This window comes from Siniperca chuatsi, linkage group LG17 (assembly GCF_020085105.1).
Source record: "Siniperca chuatsi isolate FFG_IHB_CAS linkage group LG17, ASM2008510v1, whole genome shotgun sequence".
NCBI classification, from domain to species: domain Eukaryota; kingdom Metazoa; phylum Chordata; class Actinopteri; order Centrarchiformes; family Sinipercidae; genus Siniperca; species Siniperca chuatsi.
In genome coordinates this window covers 23394074-23413515 of record NC_058058.1, presented here as the reverse complement: position 1 = coordinate 23413515, position 19442 = coordinate 23394074, and the positions used below count along the sequence as shown (strand labels likewise).

At 40.3% G+C, this 19442-nt stretch overlaps 1 long non-coding RNA gene across 1 annotated transcript in view; it reads left to right on the top strand.

The window, feature by feature from the left end:
* LOC122864681 overlaps window positions 1–19442 on the top strand; it is a 27815-nt gene extending 8373 nt beyond the window's left edge. Inside the window, exon 2 of the long non-coding RNA XR_006375278.1 lies at window positions 19165–19442. This is a non-coding gene — a long non-coding RNA (uncharacterized LOC122864681). The remainder of the gene's footprint in view (window positions 1–19164) is intronic.

The window sequence follows — 19442 nt, the reverse complement described above, 5'->3', positions numbered from 1 at the left end:
AATTCTGTTATATTGCAGTGTGTCGGCTTACAGGTCGAATAAAATAATCAGTCAGCAGCAACGCTGAAATATTTGTGCTCCTGAAAGTGATGTAATTGTGGGTAACAGGAGTGCTTTGAGGTGTGTTTGCTGTTCTGAACTCAAGAGAAGAACAAAAGAGCACATTTCTGTTACCAACATAAAGCTTTGATTTAAGTGTGGCATCATTTTAGTTAGTTGGCGGAAGAGATGGAGGAAAATGCAAAGCCCAGAGAGAGAAGGCTGTGTGTGGGATGGGAACTGATTTGGCTAAATAAGCATCAATGATAAGCAGGTTGCTCTCTAATCAGTAATAGAGCCAATTAGGCAGCTGTCTTGGTTGGGTTGGTCTATGTGATAGAACATTATCAACCCTAATAGCTTTTCTTAAAAAGTAATTATGGTATTTGAATATATTTGGTTCTGCATTTGCCTTTTTTTTTAGAGAAATAACTGAGAGGGAGGGTGAGAGGCACAGATGGAAAAAAAGCAAATGAAGGAGAGAGAGAGAGACTTGCTTAAGTGTGAGTGAGAGAAAGAAAAAGAAGTCCACATCAATACTACTCAGTGTTTTTACTTCCTGGAGGAAATCTAATTGCAAGATGCTGTTTCAAACAGATGCTCCTGGAGAAATGTGCACTGTTGAATTCTCCCATTTGATTAATTAATTCTTGATGCAAGGGGTAAACAGCAGTCCTGCTTTTAGATACCTGTGGCATAGGTTTGGATGAATAGTTTTAGTGTCCGATTTCGCACCACCGCAAAACTAGACTAATGTATTGTACGTGATCAGGCTGCAACATGCTTTAATTATATTCCCCACAGTAACTGATGTACAGCAAGAGTGTGTTACGCACGTAGTTATAGAACTGGAGTTACATCCAGGTAACTTCTAATTCGCCTTGCCTCATTACTGAATAGGAGACTACTGCTGTGCAATCAAAGTGTTTACGTTCTCAAATTCAATTCTGCCTGCGTGCCTACCTGTACCCGTCTGTAAGCCTTCATTTATCAATAAATCACTGAAATTATCCTGTTGCCTCGACTGTCTGCATTCAGGTCCTTCCCTTGTTGCCACTCTCCCTCATTGGCGTGACACCATAAGCTACGCCATAACCCTTGTATTCAAAACTACCATGCTAACAGCCACTAGCGTCTCTGTGAGGCACAGTGGTGCTTTGAGCTAAATGATAATATCAGCATAGCAACATACTCACAATGACAATGCTAACATGCTGACATTTAGCAAGTATAAAGTTTACCATGTTCCCCACCTTAGTTTAGCATGTTATTGCGTTAGCAGGTGTTAGCATGCTAACTTCTGCTCATTAACACTATACACAGTAAAGCTGAGACTCATGGGAATGTCACTACTGCCTGCAAAAGACTATCAGTAAAATATCAGTAAAAGACATTTTACTGAAAACCATAAATGTGAACCTCATGGTGGCGCTAGAGAATAAGTCAGGAGATTATCAAAGTCAGTAGGATTGATCATCTTGGAGCCATGAATGTCAAAATTTGTGCAAATCCATCCAGCAGTTGTTGCGACACAAAAACGACATTTCAGTCTGGACCAAAGTGGTGGACCAACCAACCTACACCAACATCCCTAGAACAACACTGCTAGTGTGGCTAAGAAGTAAAATAGTGATTTTTACAGAACAACAAATCATGTTTCGTTTTGCCTTGTAACCACTTACTTTAAGGGAGTTATTATTTTTTTTTTTTTTTATTAACTTTTCTCTCCTCTCTCCTTTCTCAATTTCAGTTTCACCCTTACCAAATAAAACTTTCTGCTCCATTTCTTACTGGAACTATTATGTGTTTAAATGTGAGTCAACAGAGGGTCGTCCAAGTCTTGGCAGTGTGTCCAGCCTCCAGGCCACTGACTTGGCATGCCTGGATGCAGTCTGTCTCATCACCCACCTATGGGACAGCAGAAGACCTTCTTGGAAGAGACTTCAAGCGCGGCAGGTGGCAGGGATAACCCAGGGCAAATCTAGCCTGTCTAGCTGACATCTGTCTCAACCAAAGCATTATTTGCCTCTTGGCTGCCCGATCCAGAACCCCTCTGAATGGATCAAAAGATAAAGAGGGGTTTATAGCTAAAGGCAGCTTCAACAGAAAATATTCATTCACCAAAGCGGACGAATCACAAACTGCTGCAGCGCTTTCAAGAACTTTGTTAGCAGGACCCAATAAAGTTCTGCTTGCTTTTGCTGATGAAACACTCAGCGATGAACTGATAAAAACTTCTAATGCGGCGTAAAGTGAAATTATAATAATATAAGTAATTTATGTGGTAGTGCCTGCAATACAAGAACATCTCTGTTTGTAAACAACTTCTTTCATTACATTTCCTTGTCAGGCTTGATTTTATAATTAAACTGTCTGGACCATTGGTCTCTTGATTCCCACCCAGGCTCTTAACACAAATCAAAGACATAATTCAAGTTTATCAGACACAAATAAAACCATTTTCCATCATTTTCTTGCTTAAGTGAACTTTTGTAATCCACAAATGTCTCAAATGACATCTCCTCCAGCAGTCTCAAGAGATAATGCAGAGGGACCTTCTGCTGTTTTAAAAATACTGCTCATTCATCAAGTCCCCCTTTGATAAAACCTCAAGACTCTAGCCTCTAAACTACAGATAGCAGAGCCTGTACTATGAAGCGAGGTAACTGGCTTATCCAGTATCTTTGTGACGTTGGGTGTAACTTCCAAGTTAACCTGTACTATGAAGTTTTACTCGAGGTATGCTGTCATGGCAATTTACGCTCCTCCGAGCAGGTTATGCTTGCAGTTAACTCAATGTTTCCCTTGATTAATGGGTCTGTTTCTGAGATGTAGACAACCCATGTGTATAATTGAATTATCCTAATTGTTTGTTAAAGTTTAGTTTGAGGGAGGTCATGATGCGTGATTAACCGCCTGAACAATCAATGATCTGAATGTTGGACGACTGGATGGATTTCTGACATTCATATATTTTGGTGTTTTTTTAGTTTGAGCAGTTCCATGACCAGATTTCCAACATGGCTGCCGTCTAAAGATCCATTATAAACTGTACTGAGCTGGTTTTAATGTTTTTCTGTAATACTTTCCATGTTGTGGCCACTGCAGTCTTGACTGAGACTGCTGTGATATAAATAAAATTGAACTTTGCTGTAGAACAGACAGACCAGACTGTCCACATCTTCCAGCCACCTGCGGCTCCATATTTTGTGCTGCCTTTCTCTTTTGACAGCGTTGCTGAGGACACGATCGTTTTGGTTGAATAAACTTTACTGGAATTGTCACCTCCTTTAAAGCTGCTTCCATGGCAATGGCTGCGCATGTAGATGCGGGGGCAAGTAGCTCCCGCAAACTTTGCTACATTTTTTATTTAATGCTATTTTCACGCCTTCATTACTGATGCACGTATTACTTATGACAGAAATACACTCATTAACATCGGAAAAGGAAGTGCAGGGATTGGAGGAAGTGCAGTGGACCTTCAGACAATCACTGCTTACGGCATCTCCCGGCCTGACAACCTGACCAGCCGGGCCAAACGACACCACAGGCGGTGTTGACCGAAACAGGAAGAGAGGAAAGAGAGGAAGCATAAGAGTTAAGCTAACCCAGGTCGGACCTAAGGCTACTCCACTACCCAGTCTACTCCTGGCTACTCCAGTCGCAGGAAAATAAAATGAATGAAATAAGGCTCAGGCTAACTCGGCAACGGGAAATCAGAGACTGCTGTGCCTCATCCTCACTGAGACCTGGCTGCATCCCAACATCCCGGATGAAGCTATCCCACTCGACGAGCGGAGCATGTTCCACAGGGCTCTGCAGCGGGTGATTAAAACCATTCAGAAGATCATTGGTACCAACGCACCGAGCATCAGTGATATCAGTGAGGTGTCTGCGCAGAGCCCAAAGGATACTTAACAACAGTTCCCACCCCAGCCACAGCCTGTTCACCCTGCTGCTGTCTGGTGAGAGGTACAGAAGCATCCGCTGTCGGACCACCGACTACAGAGCAGCTTCTTCCCTCCTAAATTCATCCTCAGCACTCCACCATGTAAGATAGTTTTCATTTCTGTGACGTATTATTTATTCACTGATCTACTGTATATATTTTTTTTGAGTAGCATAAAGGGAACTACAAAACAAAATCTCATTATACAACCCTGTGTTGTAAAATGATCAATAAATCTATCTTGTCTATCTTCCTTGAGCTTTTCTGTGGAACCGTCTATGCCACTGTATGCCTTCATCAAGTGTTACAGATTAGAAGACAAACAGAATCTAATATAGGCGACCCACAGATGCAAGCAAGAGCAATCATGTCAATAGATCACAGTTGTCTCCCTTCTGAAACAGGGAAAACACTGCTAAATGGTGAAGAGCTGCTGTGAGAGTGACTGCATTAACAGATTCACTTCCATGGAGTTTTTAAACTGACAAAGCTCACTCACCAGCTTCATTCATTGAGTCTAACAGGGCAAGGAAGGCATGAGCAGGAAAAGTCATACAATCAGACAAGTTGTCAACAAACCCCCAGTTTTAATTTACGTATTTGGAGATATAAACTAAAGCAACTGTTAAAATATCAAATCTGTCTAATATAAAGTTTTAGCTGAGCAAGGGGCATGGCTCCATGGATGGCAATGTTGCTCTGGATGAATCCTAATAACTTTGGTGATCTTCTGACTTTTCCTTATGAGGTTGACATTTGTGTTTTTGAGTGAAAAGTCTCAACAACTATTGGATGGATTGCCACGAAATTTGTTACAGAAATGCATGTCCCCCTCAGGATTAATTGTAATTACTTCAGTGTTCATGTAGCACCGTCATCAGGTCAACGTTAGCATGCTAACATGCTAAACTAAGGTGGCTGTGGTAAATGGCATCTGATAAAACATGGTAAAACAGACCCACCACCAACTTTAACACCAACGTTGTCATTGTGAACATCTTAGCGGCCGACTTCCTGTTTCATCGATCTACTGTACTTAGTTGTTTGTACACCGTTTTCAATGAGAAATTATGACATTTCATGTGCACTCACATTTGGTCTCCCTTCAAATAGCCCAGTTGGATTCTGTTGTAGCAATGTGAGAAAAAGTCTGATAGGAATGACAAGTAAAACTATGTACTGTAAATGAGAACCAAGTTTTTAAAAAAGCAGTACATTAAAGAAACAGACTTGAAGTATTATTTCTCTCGTATGCACTCTTGTAAAAGGTCATTCAAGATTCAACCTGTTCCCCCTAGATTAATTATACAAATTCCAGCTCCCTTTGCTTTGACTCTTGACTCTCACACCTACTTGTGTTATAAAATGTCATGGCTTCAAAAGAACTTGTCTCCTGCAGTATTCAAGGTGTTCCTATTTCTTTTTTCCATTAGCTCTAACCCTACTCATATTGAGATTACTTTAAAAATTAGATCGCCTTTGAATATTGAATGCATGGCTATATGGTCTGCAGACACTGCTTTCTGTGAATACTACACAGTCACCCTCACCTCTCAGTTTCCCCGCAGGGCAAAACTTTATAACATCTTGTACATGCTCTGGGTTTGACTGGCTTGGACCCGATCACTTACTCCCTCTTGTGTTTTACTTTTTTGTGAGCCGCATGGTGACTGCTCATTTTGCCACTTGTCCTTGCAAGGTTTCTGGGAGTCTTACACCATTCATGTACTTTACTATCTGAGACCTTCTCCCTGTAATGAGAGCACACCTCTGTCTTTGATTCTACAGCCCTCTGGGTCAGCGCAAAGTCAGATTTCGGTTGATATTGTTTCATACACGCTCTGTTAATGAGACACCCCTGTGGCTGCACTGGACTTCTTTCTACCACTACCCTGATGAGTTTATCTGTTATTCTCTCTGGGCATCAGCTACAGAAACTGCTACACAAATTGGTCATTAATTTGCTTTCCTTTCGCGGCTTCTCTCACCGGTGCAGGCAGAGTTGAATCTTAAATATTCTGCTCTCTGTTTTGGGTGTGTAATTGTCAAAAAACTGGAAGAACCCCTTCAGCCATGGTGTTAGAGTGCAAACTTTCTTTGTGAATTTTCTGATGCCGTCAGTAGACATCAATTTGAAGTGGGTGAGGTTATAACACCTAAGTCATTTCTTGACTGCCATCTTGCTTGTAAAATAATGTCCTGGATGTTGTTTTTAAATGAGGATGATGAATTGTTGTTGGCTCTGCATCCAGCCAGGAAGCCCTTAAGTGTGTGTGTGTGTGTGTGTGTGTGTGTGTGTGTGTGTGTGTGTGTGTGAGTGTCCATGCATATGCATATTTTCATAATTCATAAATGCAATTTCTGCTGATGTGGATATGAAGTGAGCAAGCAATGATAAACCAAGGTCTTGTGAACTGTACACCACCACCAAATACAGTTTTCACCTTCAAACCAGAAACACTTTTATTGTATGTTTCAACCTCACGCTAATCTCCTGCTCAACAAGGAGTTACAGTATTAACGGAATGTCCTCTAACTCTTGGCAAGAAAGCCAATAAGCATAGTGTTGAACTATACCTTTAGGGTGTGTTCAAATGTTCAGACTGAACTTGAAGTGAATTTTAATTGGGCACCATTACATACAGTCAGTGTAATGGCTGTAGAGACATCCACTTGAGTTAAAAATACTTCAACTTGTGTGAAATGATTTTGCTTGTCCTGAGGCTGTATGACTCTACTTTATGAACGTATAGTTCCTAGAGAAAAAAGGAGAAACTGAAGAAAAAAGAGAGACTTGGAGTTCCTGGTAGGTTCTGGCTAGCTGTTCTGAGATCAGACAGCTAGCCAGCTTGCTACAACTAATGTACAGTATAGTTGGTTTATGTTGAGAAAACACATAATTTTGTGTAAATAAAGCAAGGGAAAATGTGCTTTGCTTTTTATCTGAATGTACAGTTATAGTGTAGCTATAAGAATTCAGACTTTTTACACACCACTTAGTGTCTGGTAACAAGAAAGTGACCCTTTTCCTCTTGAAAGACCCTTTGCTTTCAGCAGTGGACATACTGTGAGCTTAATGGACTGTAAAATGATTTGTGCAATCAATTGGTTAAATCCGACCCCTGCTGGAACACTACATGGTGGATATACAGTAAGTGCATTTCACAAAGACCAGTAAGTTCCAAAGACTTTTTACTATCTCCATGTACCTGACATGAAGTTGGGTGTTACTGTATTGTATTTTTCATAAGATTTATGGTGACCTCAGGGACATTTAAACTCGGCTTGGTACATTTAACAAGCCATTACTGATGAAGAGCATGACAAAGTCATTTTTATGAGCCTGTGTAGAACAAAAGGTTACTTCCAAGAGTCTTGACAGCCATGATGGATAGTGTTAGCTAGGCTGTACATGTAGCTCAGTCAGTGTAATTAACTTTGAAAAGAGTAATATATTGCAATAAGAAGTCTGGTCAACAAATGGCCAAACACAATTCAAAAGGTTAAACAGACATTTTTCACAACTTACAAGCCTTTCATAAATGATATGAGAGAAAAAAGGTTAAACAAAGACATTTTTCATGTGGTTTGAATCACTTTTCATTCCACTTTTCGAAGATTCATAGTCACTGACCATGTGGTTTGTTCCTTTCTTTTTCAGCAAAGCAATTGCATCATTGTTTATAATATTATATTATTTCTGTAGTAAGTTTGCTATATTGCTGATTGCTGTTTCTATCATTAGTATAAAGCTAGGCTTGTATAAGCACAAGTTATCACATGATTGTTTCCATGGCTTTCGCACACTTTCACTAAGCTTTTAGGACTTAACGTACTGTACAACACAGCTGAGCTGACAGTGTTTCCAGCTGCCAGTGAAGAGCGCGCAAATGCAAAAAAATACTGATTTGGTCAGTGACAATGATTTAGCATATGTACAGAACACCTCTACTACAAAAGCCTTTTATTAAAAAGAAAAATTATACTGCACTGTGTGATCTCCTACCAACAGACTCAAGTCTTACTTGCTTTCATTTGAGAATATCTTTGTGGCTAGGAGTGAGTCAAATGTGCAATCTGTTCACTCTAACTCCATAAGTGATGATCATTTTGCCGTGGTAAGGTGAAGGTACAGTTAGTCCAGCCGCTAAAAGCGGTCCCACAGGTGAAGCTGATGTCCCACGGATGAAAAAATACTGTCTGCCAACTGTGCATAACTGGGAGGCAGCCATTGGGGTAACAGGAGTGACTATTAAGTGGCATTGAATTCATTCATTCATTCATTGCATTTCTCTTAGTGTATGATTCCAAAACAAAACTTAATATACAAAGTGCATATTGTAACCCAACCTACTTAAATACATATTTCAGAAGTGAAGAGGAGCATGGAAAAGACAAGTCTCATTTAGGGCTTAGGCTATATAAGACAATTTGCCAAGACAATAACGCAGCTATGAGTTGACCTATGATTCTACTTAGTTAAAAGATCATAACTTACCGCCTTCTCCACAGGATGGTGAGAGATGATGAGCATGTTACGCAGTTGGGGCAGTTGAATATATTAAAAAAAGCAACTTTTAGATGTTTTCCTCATTAGAGAAAACATATTTCATTTTCTCTGTCATCGGAAACCACACAAATTGAATGCATCACAGTGAAGAAATGTGTCCCACACCCCTCTAAAATGGTTGTTCCCCAGTCATTTCATTAAAAATATTTTGGCAGGGGGCACCCCAGTAGCTCACCTGGTAGAGTGTGTACCATTAAGGCTGTGTCCTTACTGCAGCGGCCAGGATTTGATTCCAAGGCCCTTTGCTGCATGTCATCCCTTCTCTCTCTCCTGCCTTACTTGTCTCTATCTACAGCTGGCATTGTCCAATAAAAGGCAAAATTCAAAGTGCTTCACACAAATCATAAAAAGCATCGCAACAAAGCGAAACACACCACAAAAGGACATTTAAATACAATTAAAAACAATCATTAAAAACAAGCTAAAATAGAATAAGTCAGGTATAAAATACAAGAATACTTCAGTGGTGGCAATTTGAAGCTTAATAAGTAAAAACTTGCCTTGTGTACACAATCTACAAATCGGCACCTAGGCCTCTGAAGCCATAAGCACAACAGAACCTCCCATTTTCCCAACAGACACAGATTCACCACCGGTCATGATTAACCGAAATAAGCCTCTTTCAGCTGACCCCAGAACGTCTTAAAGAAAGACTACAGTTTATTACAACTTGGGTTTTACTTTCGTAGCTTATGCCACACTGTACTCACCAAAGTAAATCCGGAGATCTCGGAACTAGGCGACATTGCTAAAAACAGGTCCAATGGGGCAATAAACCCAATAAACAGTCAGACACTCTTACAGGTTGTAAACAGTTTTGCCTGATTCGCTACTACTTAATATGGAAGTAAAATCAAACATTAGCACACTCGTATTGTCGCTAATATGGCAAGTATGATAGATCAAAGTTAAACCAGGAAGTCGGTCTGTTAACTATAATGATTGTTTACAATGGACAGTTGTAGGTAATAATTTTACTATTCAACCTTGTTTCCACTTCTAAATAAGTTTGACTAACCTCAGAGTTTGTTTGCATCCTGTATGATCATCTAACTGCTTGTGTTTATTGCTCCATTGGAGCCATTTTTAACAATGTTGCTGCCTTCCCAGATCTCAGCAATTACTTTGGCCTGTTGCAAAAAAAATATAACCTAAGTTGTTATGTACCCTAGTATTCCCTTAAGGTAGAGTTTGGGGCAGAAGGTTAGCCACACAAAATGTCTAAATTGGTTCATCTAAGGTTTGCATCCTGCCTCCTACCAACAGTCAACATTGGTTTCTTTTAACCAGGACTACAATCATTTCCTGACCATACCCAAGTAGTTTTAGTTTTAGAACCTTAACCACAGAGAAGGAGGAAAATGGTCATGAATTGTTTTTGTAATTGTCATAGGAGTGTTTTGGGAGGCAATGACAAACACAATTTTGTTGTTTAGGTATGAGGACTTGGACATAACCAACTACTTGTGGTTGCACATTTAGTATTTGCCCTTTGATGGTGATCCTCTGTCTCGGTTTTTTGTGGCCCATGTTCAGCTGCTGATGCTGACTGGATGAGATGCATGTACATGTGATGCAGCAGGCAACTGTCAGGGGAGCCTGTTATTGATTTTGCTGGACTACCTCATTTATTAGTGTCAAGCTGAAGGCTGTGGTAGCAGAGACACTGCTGGTGATGGATACCTGTGTTTGGAAGCAGAATAAATCTCCCAGTTCCTACATATCCAAACTGGAGATTTGATCAATCGATTAACCAGACAAAATAAAACCAGCGGTTACAAGAACAAGAAACATACAGTATAACCCTGTTTCACTCTCGCCCAGCAGTCTGCTAATCCAGTTAGTCCATGCAGTCTCATTATTGTTCTCTGATACAGACTCATCAATCACTCTGTTTATAGTCACATACTAAGCCTATGGCCATATATTATTTATATCTTCCTCACCCAAAGACAAAATTGACTATAGTGTGATTGGGCTAATTAAGATTCTAAATGAGCTTGGAAATGTTTTCATTGCATTTCATTTGTCCTGCTGTGAGAGAGGAAAACAGTGAGACCTGTTACCTTCTGATTCACACAGGACAGCTGTCAAGGACCACATTGCTTCTTATAACTTGTAATGGTGATTTTAACTTGCCATGAAGACAAGTCAGTGTCCATGCTGCGGATTTTGGACTGAAATTCATTTGGGGTAGAAGTGGTTTTGTTAAAACAGAAATCAAAAGTTGATCTCAATTGGCATCCAATGGCAAGTAAAATCATCAGCCAACATTAGAAGTGTGCCTTAGTTGGCTGTTAAGTGCGGTTTTGGGAAACACGTAAAAATGTAGAAGCATTCAGAGAAAACACTTAAACCTGTAAGATCGATTGCTATTGGGAAACAGGATCTTTTATTGTTATAAGATGAACACGTTTTAAAGAGTGTCCTGTAGCATATTTCTAGCTGACAGTGGTAAATCTATATCCTGACCTCTTCCCCTGTCCTCTTTTGGGTGATGGTGTTGAGCTTGGGGAGGAGGACCGGCAATAAACAGGCTGAGAATCAAATTGAAGAGGCAGAAAGAAAGTACACTGTGCGACATCTGTCGCCCCCAGCTTGGAGTCTAATGCCGTAAAAGTTGATGCATCCTTGCAAAACAACATCCATATGGAGAGGCTGTACTGCTGAAAATCTCCCTGGGGACACTATAACAAGCCTTATTAAAAACAGATTCTGTTGTGTGGGGGAGGCCTCTACTGGTGCCTCAAATTTTATCATGTTTCGGATGCCCCTCTCTGGACCTGAATGGTGAATTTATTGCAGAGAGATGAGTTGGGTGCTCATGGAAAATGTGTCCTCAGGGTCCTCATCAGAGGCACCATGTTGCGGTTCAGTTCAGGAGGTGGACCCAAGTGCAGACAACAGACACAGAGATGGTGTTATGAACGAAAGATGACTTTATTACTTAATACAGAGGAACACAAAGCAACTAAGGGCAGCTGAGAAGTCCAAACAAAGAATAATCCAAAAAGAATGCGATGAAAGGCAGGAACGCAGGGAAAGACGGGCATGCACGCTCACACACACACACACACGCTTAAATACACTCAGGTAGGGGAGACGAGACACAGGTGAAAACAATGAAAGCAATCAAAGACAAGAAGCAAATCTACCAGACACAAGAGGGAGAATATTACAAAATAAAACAGGAAGTAACAGGACAAAAATCCAAAACCATGACACACTATCAGTTACCAATGGGCTGATGTGATACCTGGGGGTTTAGGCTGAAGTTGCAAATAGCCAATATTTGGTCAGATTTCCAATGTAGGAAAAACATCCAGAGCAAAAGGGGAAATCCCCTGAGATTATCCCTTGAAGAATGTGGAGAATTGCCACAAGCACATACAGACGCACTGAACCTTGAAGGGGCCACAGGTGGTATTGCAAAAAATACTCCCTGGATGTAGTGGCCAGAACATAGGCCCAAGCAACACCTGCATGTCTTCCTGATTCTTCTCTTAGCAAGGATGTACCTGAATTAGCATGAGTGACTAGCTGATTTGGGACACTTAATGGTGCCATTTAAAAGAATCATGCCACCACAAATTGGCAGTGGTAACAGTGGTACTCCTGAACAGGATATGATTGATGAATTGGGTGTTCAAGGTTATCATTAGAGGCATCATCAGTTATTAAAAGGATCACAGTGGCTGCAGTACCCGGTACAGTATTTGTTTTTGGGCTGAAGTTGCCTTCTTCTTCATAGCAACATGATACCCCCAGGATGTAGTTTAGGACATTTAACACTGCATTATAACTTGAACGAGTTCCTCTTTTTTACAGGCCAACATGGAAAGCAGTGACAGTGACTTCAGTGTCCCCTCCACTGATGGTCTAGATGGTGATTCAGAGCCATTTAAACTGCTAGCTTAGCTTAGCAAGACTTCACCAGATGCAGCAGAAACAATGAAACAAAAAAAGTGGATTTAGTGTTCAGTGATGTTGCTAGGTACGTGTCCTGCATGTCTGACACATTAAAATCCTAAAGGACGCAGTAAACTCACTACCGATGTGTCCAGGAGGCACACCCTATTTTCCCCCTTACAATGCTACATTGTGAACAACAAATACGTGTTTAAATCATATAAATAAACTAAAGAAACCTTGCTGTCAAAAAATTGGTGTAATTTATTATCTGGCTGCAGCCTCTCACCTGCTTGTTTGGGCTGAGCACACACCTATGGCACACACACACGCACACAAACACACACACAGAGTCAGTCAGAACAGCCGAAAGGCAGGTGAGATTACCCGAGTTGACGACAACTACGCTCGTTACTGTAAGTAAGAGCAATAAAACCTTTGCGAGTAAAAAGCCAGTACTTTATCAATACACCTGTTCAACAAGCATAAACATGTGAACATGAAGAAAGCGATATTTTAATTTAATCTGCTCTGTCCGCAGTCTGATGTACCGGTACTGTGTTTTACACAAGCACAGTGCGCTAGCTCGGCTAATAGCGAATTGTTACAAACAAGCTTTAACGAAAGCTGTCTGTATGTAGTCTACAACAGTTTATCTTAAGTTTGTCACATATCTTAAAATTTGGCAAATTCTTGTAAATTCAATGCTGGCTGAGACAAACCAGCCCCTCCTCCCTCTACCAGCAGTAACTTACCTGTAGGCAGTGAATCACAGCAGCAGCAGAGGCAGGAGGACAGAGGACAGGAGGAGGGACTGATACTGACTGATGTCTGAGTTCTTCATTCTTTCTAAACTTCACTCAGTATTTTGATGTCAGGAATATGATTTATTTTATTGACATTTTAGATTTCAGTGAAATGAGTTTTTATAGTGACTTTGCTGTTGCTGCTGTAGAAACTTGTTAGATTTAAAATATAAAATTCTAATCCTTTTCTAATTTTTTAAAGATTTTTTTTTAAAGCAATTATTTAGTAATGAAAAAGAACCGATAAGAGCATAAGCACGGAAACTCTTGGCCCTTTTTTAATTAATTGACTATTAATGACTCACCGGTAAGAGATTTTGTACAATCTGGCAAGTCAAAAGTTGTTCTTATTAATGGCTACCTAACTACAGTATAAAGCATTGGTAAATGATTTATTAGCCATTAAAAAAGCCATTATCACCCTTTAACCCCTTTATAGAGGGTAACATATGATGAGAAAATGATACCATTATAATAATACTTAGAGATAAGTACTGAGTTCCTGAAGCATATCAGTTAAAATTTGTGCTACTTCAGGGGGGAAACCTTGTCCTGCCTTTGAATAAGCAGTCGAGGGCAGATGAAGATAAATGACTTTAGTCATAGATAAAACATTTGGCACTGTGGTCCTAACAACACAGCAGACAGAGTGGCAACTGGCAACTGGCCCTACTCCTTGTTGTGTTGTGGTTTATCGCGAGACTTCCGTGTTGGTTAGCAATCATTCCTACCACAACCACATGTCTACATGTGGCCTTGCAAGCCAAATGATTCTTGCAAGTTGATGACTCTACATAGAAATGGCTGGCCTTTAACTCAATGAGAGCAATTGGGTACTGCACTATTTAATGCATATTTAATGCATTTTTATGTTCAAACCAATCTGAGCATCATATGACAGAGACAGTGTGCTGCTAGGTTTGGCAATAAACAACATCAGCATATATATCCTTGGTGTTTTGACTGGTGTACTAATTTGGTCAAAATTTATTTAATTACCATATGTAGTTTTTGTTTTTTCCTGCCGTGATGCTAGCCCCTACATAAGTGTTTTCTTTGGGGGGGCGTGGTCTTTTTGGTTAAGACTGACGGTGTCCATACTGTTGATTGGTAAAATATCTGTGTAGGCAAGCACTCAAAATAATTTATAACTACAGTTCCAACGGATACACAGGCAGGTGATCAGCTGGGGACCAGCGTTGTTAGCCTTTGCTTTTTGCTGTTAGTCCCAACTGATTTGAGCTCTCCGTACATTACAGCGTGACTTTGCCTGGACACGTTAGTTACTCAGTGTCGTGATTCGAATCACTGAGTAACAGAGTGCTGAGGTTAGACTACTTACTGCAAGTTCTCACAGTCTGGTTACTTTCTGTCACAACAACTGGACCCATGAAATAGAAACAGCTAATGCTAGCTAGACCAGCCTCTTTTTAATAATGCCGGATGAGCACAGCACTGAGTGTATGAGAGCTGCTGATGACTCAGCTGGTGTTGAAATAACGTCTGGTGGGAATCAGTGCTAATGTTAGCACGGTAGGCTAACTATCATCCACTTCCACTATGAGCGGTAGTAATTAGTGACTGATGTCTGTCTCAGTTTGTTTTGGTAGAAACAATTTGATTTCTATTGGCTAGACATATGACAGCAACAAATGCAGCTTTAAAAACATATCTGTCATTTCCCAAAAGTGCAGCCTGTCTGTTGAAACGGACACAAACCTGGCAGAGACAGACTCATCATCAGACCTTTAATCTCCTCTGAAAACCTCTTTGGAAAAAGACACAGTGAATCAGTGTGGCCCAATCATTATTTGTATAGAGTTTTCATGAAAATGGATTTTATTTTTCCTGCTTGACCTATTTATACAAAATTCAAATTGCGTAACATTTCATCCACACATTCCACATAAACGGTAGGTCAGCGTTTAAATGGGATCTGTCCATGCATGCACTGTTTGATAAAACCACAGAAATAGCACTGAATGAAATTGCACCTTTGTGCCATGTGATTTTCACATGATCTGTGCCAGAAGTGCATTGTCTGAATCCTTTGACACAAAAATTGCACAGCTCTGCCTACTTATCACAGAAGCAACCTCTCCCAGACCTCTCCTTCCACGTAGGCTCAGTCACAGCAAAAGCAAGTCACCAAAATCTGTTCTAATGGTATCTGGACATGGCATCATGTTATCTGTGTTTAGCCAGTTATTCATGGAAATAAGACAAATTCAACAAATTCAATCAAATGGATCCAGAAGGCACATGGCCCATAGCAGTTTTGTAGTCAGTGTTAAAGTGCTATACACAAGGTTTAATTACAAATCAGATGTCACGGCTCCGGCCATGACTCCAGGTTTTTCCTGTGTTTCCCTGTGCTTTCTCTGTCTCCTCCTCCCCTGTTTGTCTGTGTGTGTGTGTGTGTGTGTGTGTGTGTGTGTGTGTGTGTGTGTGTGCTGTGGGCGTGGCTTACTTCTCCTGGCACCTGGTTCAGCTCCACACCTGTTTACAATCAACTCATCAACTCACAGTTCAAGTACCTCAGCTCTCCAGTCATTAAAGTTTTTTCTTGCCACTGTCGCCAAGTGCTTGCTCATGGTGGGATTTGTTGGGTCTCTGTAAATAATATTATAAAGAGTAGGTCTAGACCTGCTCTATAGAAAAAGCGCAATGAGATGACTTCTGTTATGAATTGGCACTATATATATAAAATTTAATTATATTGAATTCTTGACCATGCCTTTTTGTGCTTCCTCTTGTTCTTTGGATAACTTGTTTTATTTCCCCGGTGCCTCAGGATTCCGGTGCCAGCGTCTCACATGCTGGGTTGATGGCAGGGCTCTATCTCCAGCTATTCTCCCTTCTCACCAGCCTGCCTGCCTCCTGCGTTCATCAGCCCCGCCAAAATCCCCTTCATCTCACCAGCCATTGTTAATCAAACCATATTACTAACTGTACTCTCTGTCTCTGTGTCCGCCAAAACCAAACCGTAACATCAGACAAAGGGAGCAGCTGCACCAACGGACCCAGACCCTCAGATGGCCCAAAAGTTTGTTTTACAGAAATTTGATAAATTGCACATTATTTAGTGCATAGGCACCAACTCGATTACAGTATCAACTTGAGATGACAAGCCCTGTCTTGTAGAAGGGCCCTATGTCAAAAGCTAGTTGTAATACCTTCATTTGTTTTGTTTTTTTAAAAGCAATAGTTAGACATTTTTGGAAAAGACTGACACAATATCACTCTCATCTGTAAATTAAATATGAAACTGGAGTCAGGGGATGTTTAGCTTAGCATGAAGACTGGAAACCAGGGGGAAAATAATAGCCTGGTTCTTTCTAAAGGTTACATAATCCACTTACCAGCACCTCCAAAGCTCAAAACAAACATGCTACATCTTATTTGTTTAATTTGTACAAAAACCAAAGTGTAAAAAAAAAAAACCAAGGTTTTATGAGAGGTTGTGTGTCAGACTATTTCTTGGCCGGGCACAGTAACTTCCTTAAATCTCTGCTGGTTGCCTGGTAACCTCACAGTGACGACAAGACTCTAGGAAGTTGTAGGACCTGACGTGACTACATAGTTAGAAAATTACCACTGTTCATTAACGGAAGTGATGTCATTAATGGAAGTAAGGTTAACATCTGGACCGAGACGGTTAGGCTAGCTAAGGGCATAGCTGACAGTTACGAGAGCTGTAACATATAACTTCCTCTGTTCATTAAAACTTGTTAAATGGCACAAGTTGTGATCATTATAGTTAAGACCGAAGTCACTGCACCTGGCCAGGAAATAGTCCTGCACTTAACCCCCTGCACAACCACAACTTGACGTTTTTGTACGGAATGAACAAACAAGGTATAACTTGTTAACTAGTGAGTGTTAGAGTTGCTGGTCGTTGGATTTTGTTACCTTTAGACCAAGTCCTGTTTCCAGTCTTCATGCTAAGCTACAGTAACTGTCTCCCGGCTGTCGCTTCATATTTAATGGACAGTCATGAGACTTATAGCAAGAAAGCAAATAAGTGTGTGTCCCAAAACGTCAGACTATTTCTTAAATTTTCTATTGTGCTCACATGGTGCATATTGCCAAATGAATCTGTTTGAATACATCTGGTGGTGATAACGGCAGGTGTCAGCATGGGCCCGCACCTCTGCCCTAGGGCCCCAATCTGGCCTTGGCTTTAGGATACATTCTACCTCTGCGGTTGTGTTAGGTTTGCTGTATCAAATAAAAAACTAAAAACATTAAGATAAAATATTACACAACTTTAAACATTTATTACCATTCTCTGCTGTCTTTTCATAATTGTACCCTTCATGCCGGGTCAGAAAATCATTCCCCCATTCTGCCTGTTCTGAATAGCCTCCATTTATATGTCATTGGAATGGCATATTTAAGTGGCAGTCTCTTATTTTCAAAACAATACAGAACTTACACAACGTTTGGCAGTGTAAATGTGTGTTTGGCTGTGTGCATGGTACCATCTGTATTAGTATAACTCATCATCATTGTATAATCTCTAAACCCCTGTTTGTTTTTCATTTATCTCATGGCATCTGCTCTGTAATTTGAGAAAGTAACACTTAAATGCAGATATTTGTGTGTATATATATATAGGGCCTTAAACTATATAATATACAGTACTGTATAACAATGTACAACATCTTTGACTGGTATCCAGTGCTTGCTAAAAGTGAATAACACTTTTCAGATGTAGCTTTAGTAGCAGAAAGCTTTCCGTCCTTCATTATGTGCCTTCATGCCTGTATATTGAGGCTTTCTGCATGGTGCACAAGTCACAGAACTCCTGATTTCACATATGATGTACTGGACAATACAGTACACTGCCTGCTTCTTCAAGCAACATCATGCGTGTGTATTTCACCAGATTGCACTCTTCATCAAGATTGTACATGTAGTTAATTTTGTTTATCAGCAACTCTCTGTCTCTCTCTGCACCAGCTAACATCAGCTTTATACATGTGCATGGTGCCAGTAATGTAGGTTAGAATGACATATAACATAAGAATGAAGTGAGTCAGAGTGACAACCCACAATTCAAATTGTGTTTTTATTCATATGCTCTTTTGGCAAATAAATCCTTTAAAGCTGAAATAGAGGTTGTGGATGATGTTACTGTAGCTTTAGACAAGAAGCAGAGCTGTGCAGCTTTATTTATTGATGTTGTTCATGCCCTGTTTACATAGAGCTAGCTTAAAATAGGTATGTCTGACCAAGCAGTGCAATGGTTTATTAATTATCTCTCAGGCAGGACTCACAGTTTAAAAGTTAATGGGCTCAGATCAAACTGGCTTACTGTACTCAACAGGGCTCCCCAAGGTTCTGTGCTTGGCCAGATTTTAGTTTCTATTATTATAAATTATTCAGGTATTAATTAATGTGCATGGAACTAATTCTCACAGTTATTTAGATAATATAGTTTCATATGGCTGTAGATGTTCTCTCTTAGATGCACTTCATAAATTAGTCTGCCTTTAAAGGAATAGTTTGACACTTTGGGAAATATGCTTATTTGCTAACTAGCACCAGCCTGAAAAGCAGTGTTTTGCTGCCCTCTCTGGTTGAAAGCTTCATCTCAGACCACACCCAGCATCACTGTTGGGTGTGAACAGAAATGTGCTCTGTTGCACCTGTAACCACACCAAACAGTGAAATCACCGGGTCCAGCTGTACATCACTGCAGCAGTGTGTGAAGTTAAATCACTGGAGGTTTTCATGTGGTGTTAAGTTACTCTTTAAATGTCTTTAGTATCTAACAATTGACATAATGCAGAGGAGCATAATAGTGTTTCCAAGAAATCCATAATGTCTTTTGACCCCAAGTCTTACATGATGTCAACAATGATCCCCATCACTTTATTTTGCAGGCGGGAAGAGGGGGAAAAACTAAATTTTCAACACAGTGGCAGTGGAGTGGAACAACCTGCTTACTGAATGAAAACTCTGAAGACTGACTGAAGACTTCAGCAGGTGTTCAGACTGCAGCTGGAGCCTGAGGAGCTTGGTGAAGAATGTCTCTTGAGCAAAATACAGCATAAACCTGGAGGTAGCTGTGCAAGACGGTTGTTTTATGTATTGTCCCAGTGTCCCATTTGTGTACGTATACTGTTATTATTGTGCATGCTATTAAAGCTATTTGTCTCTA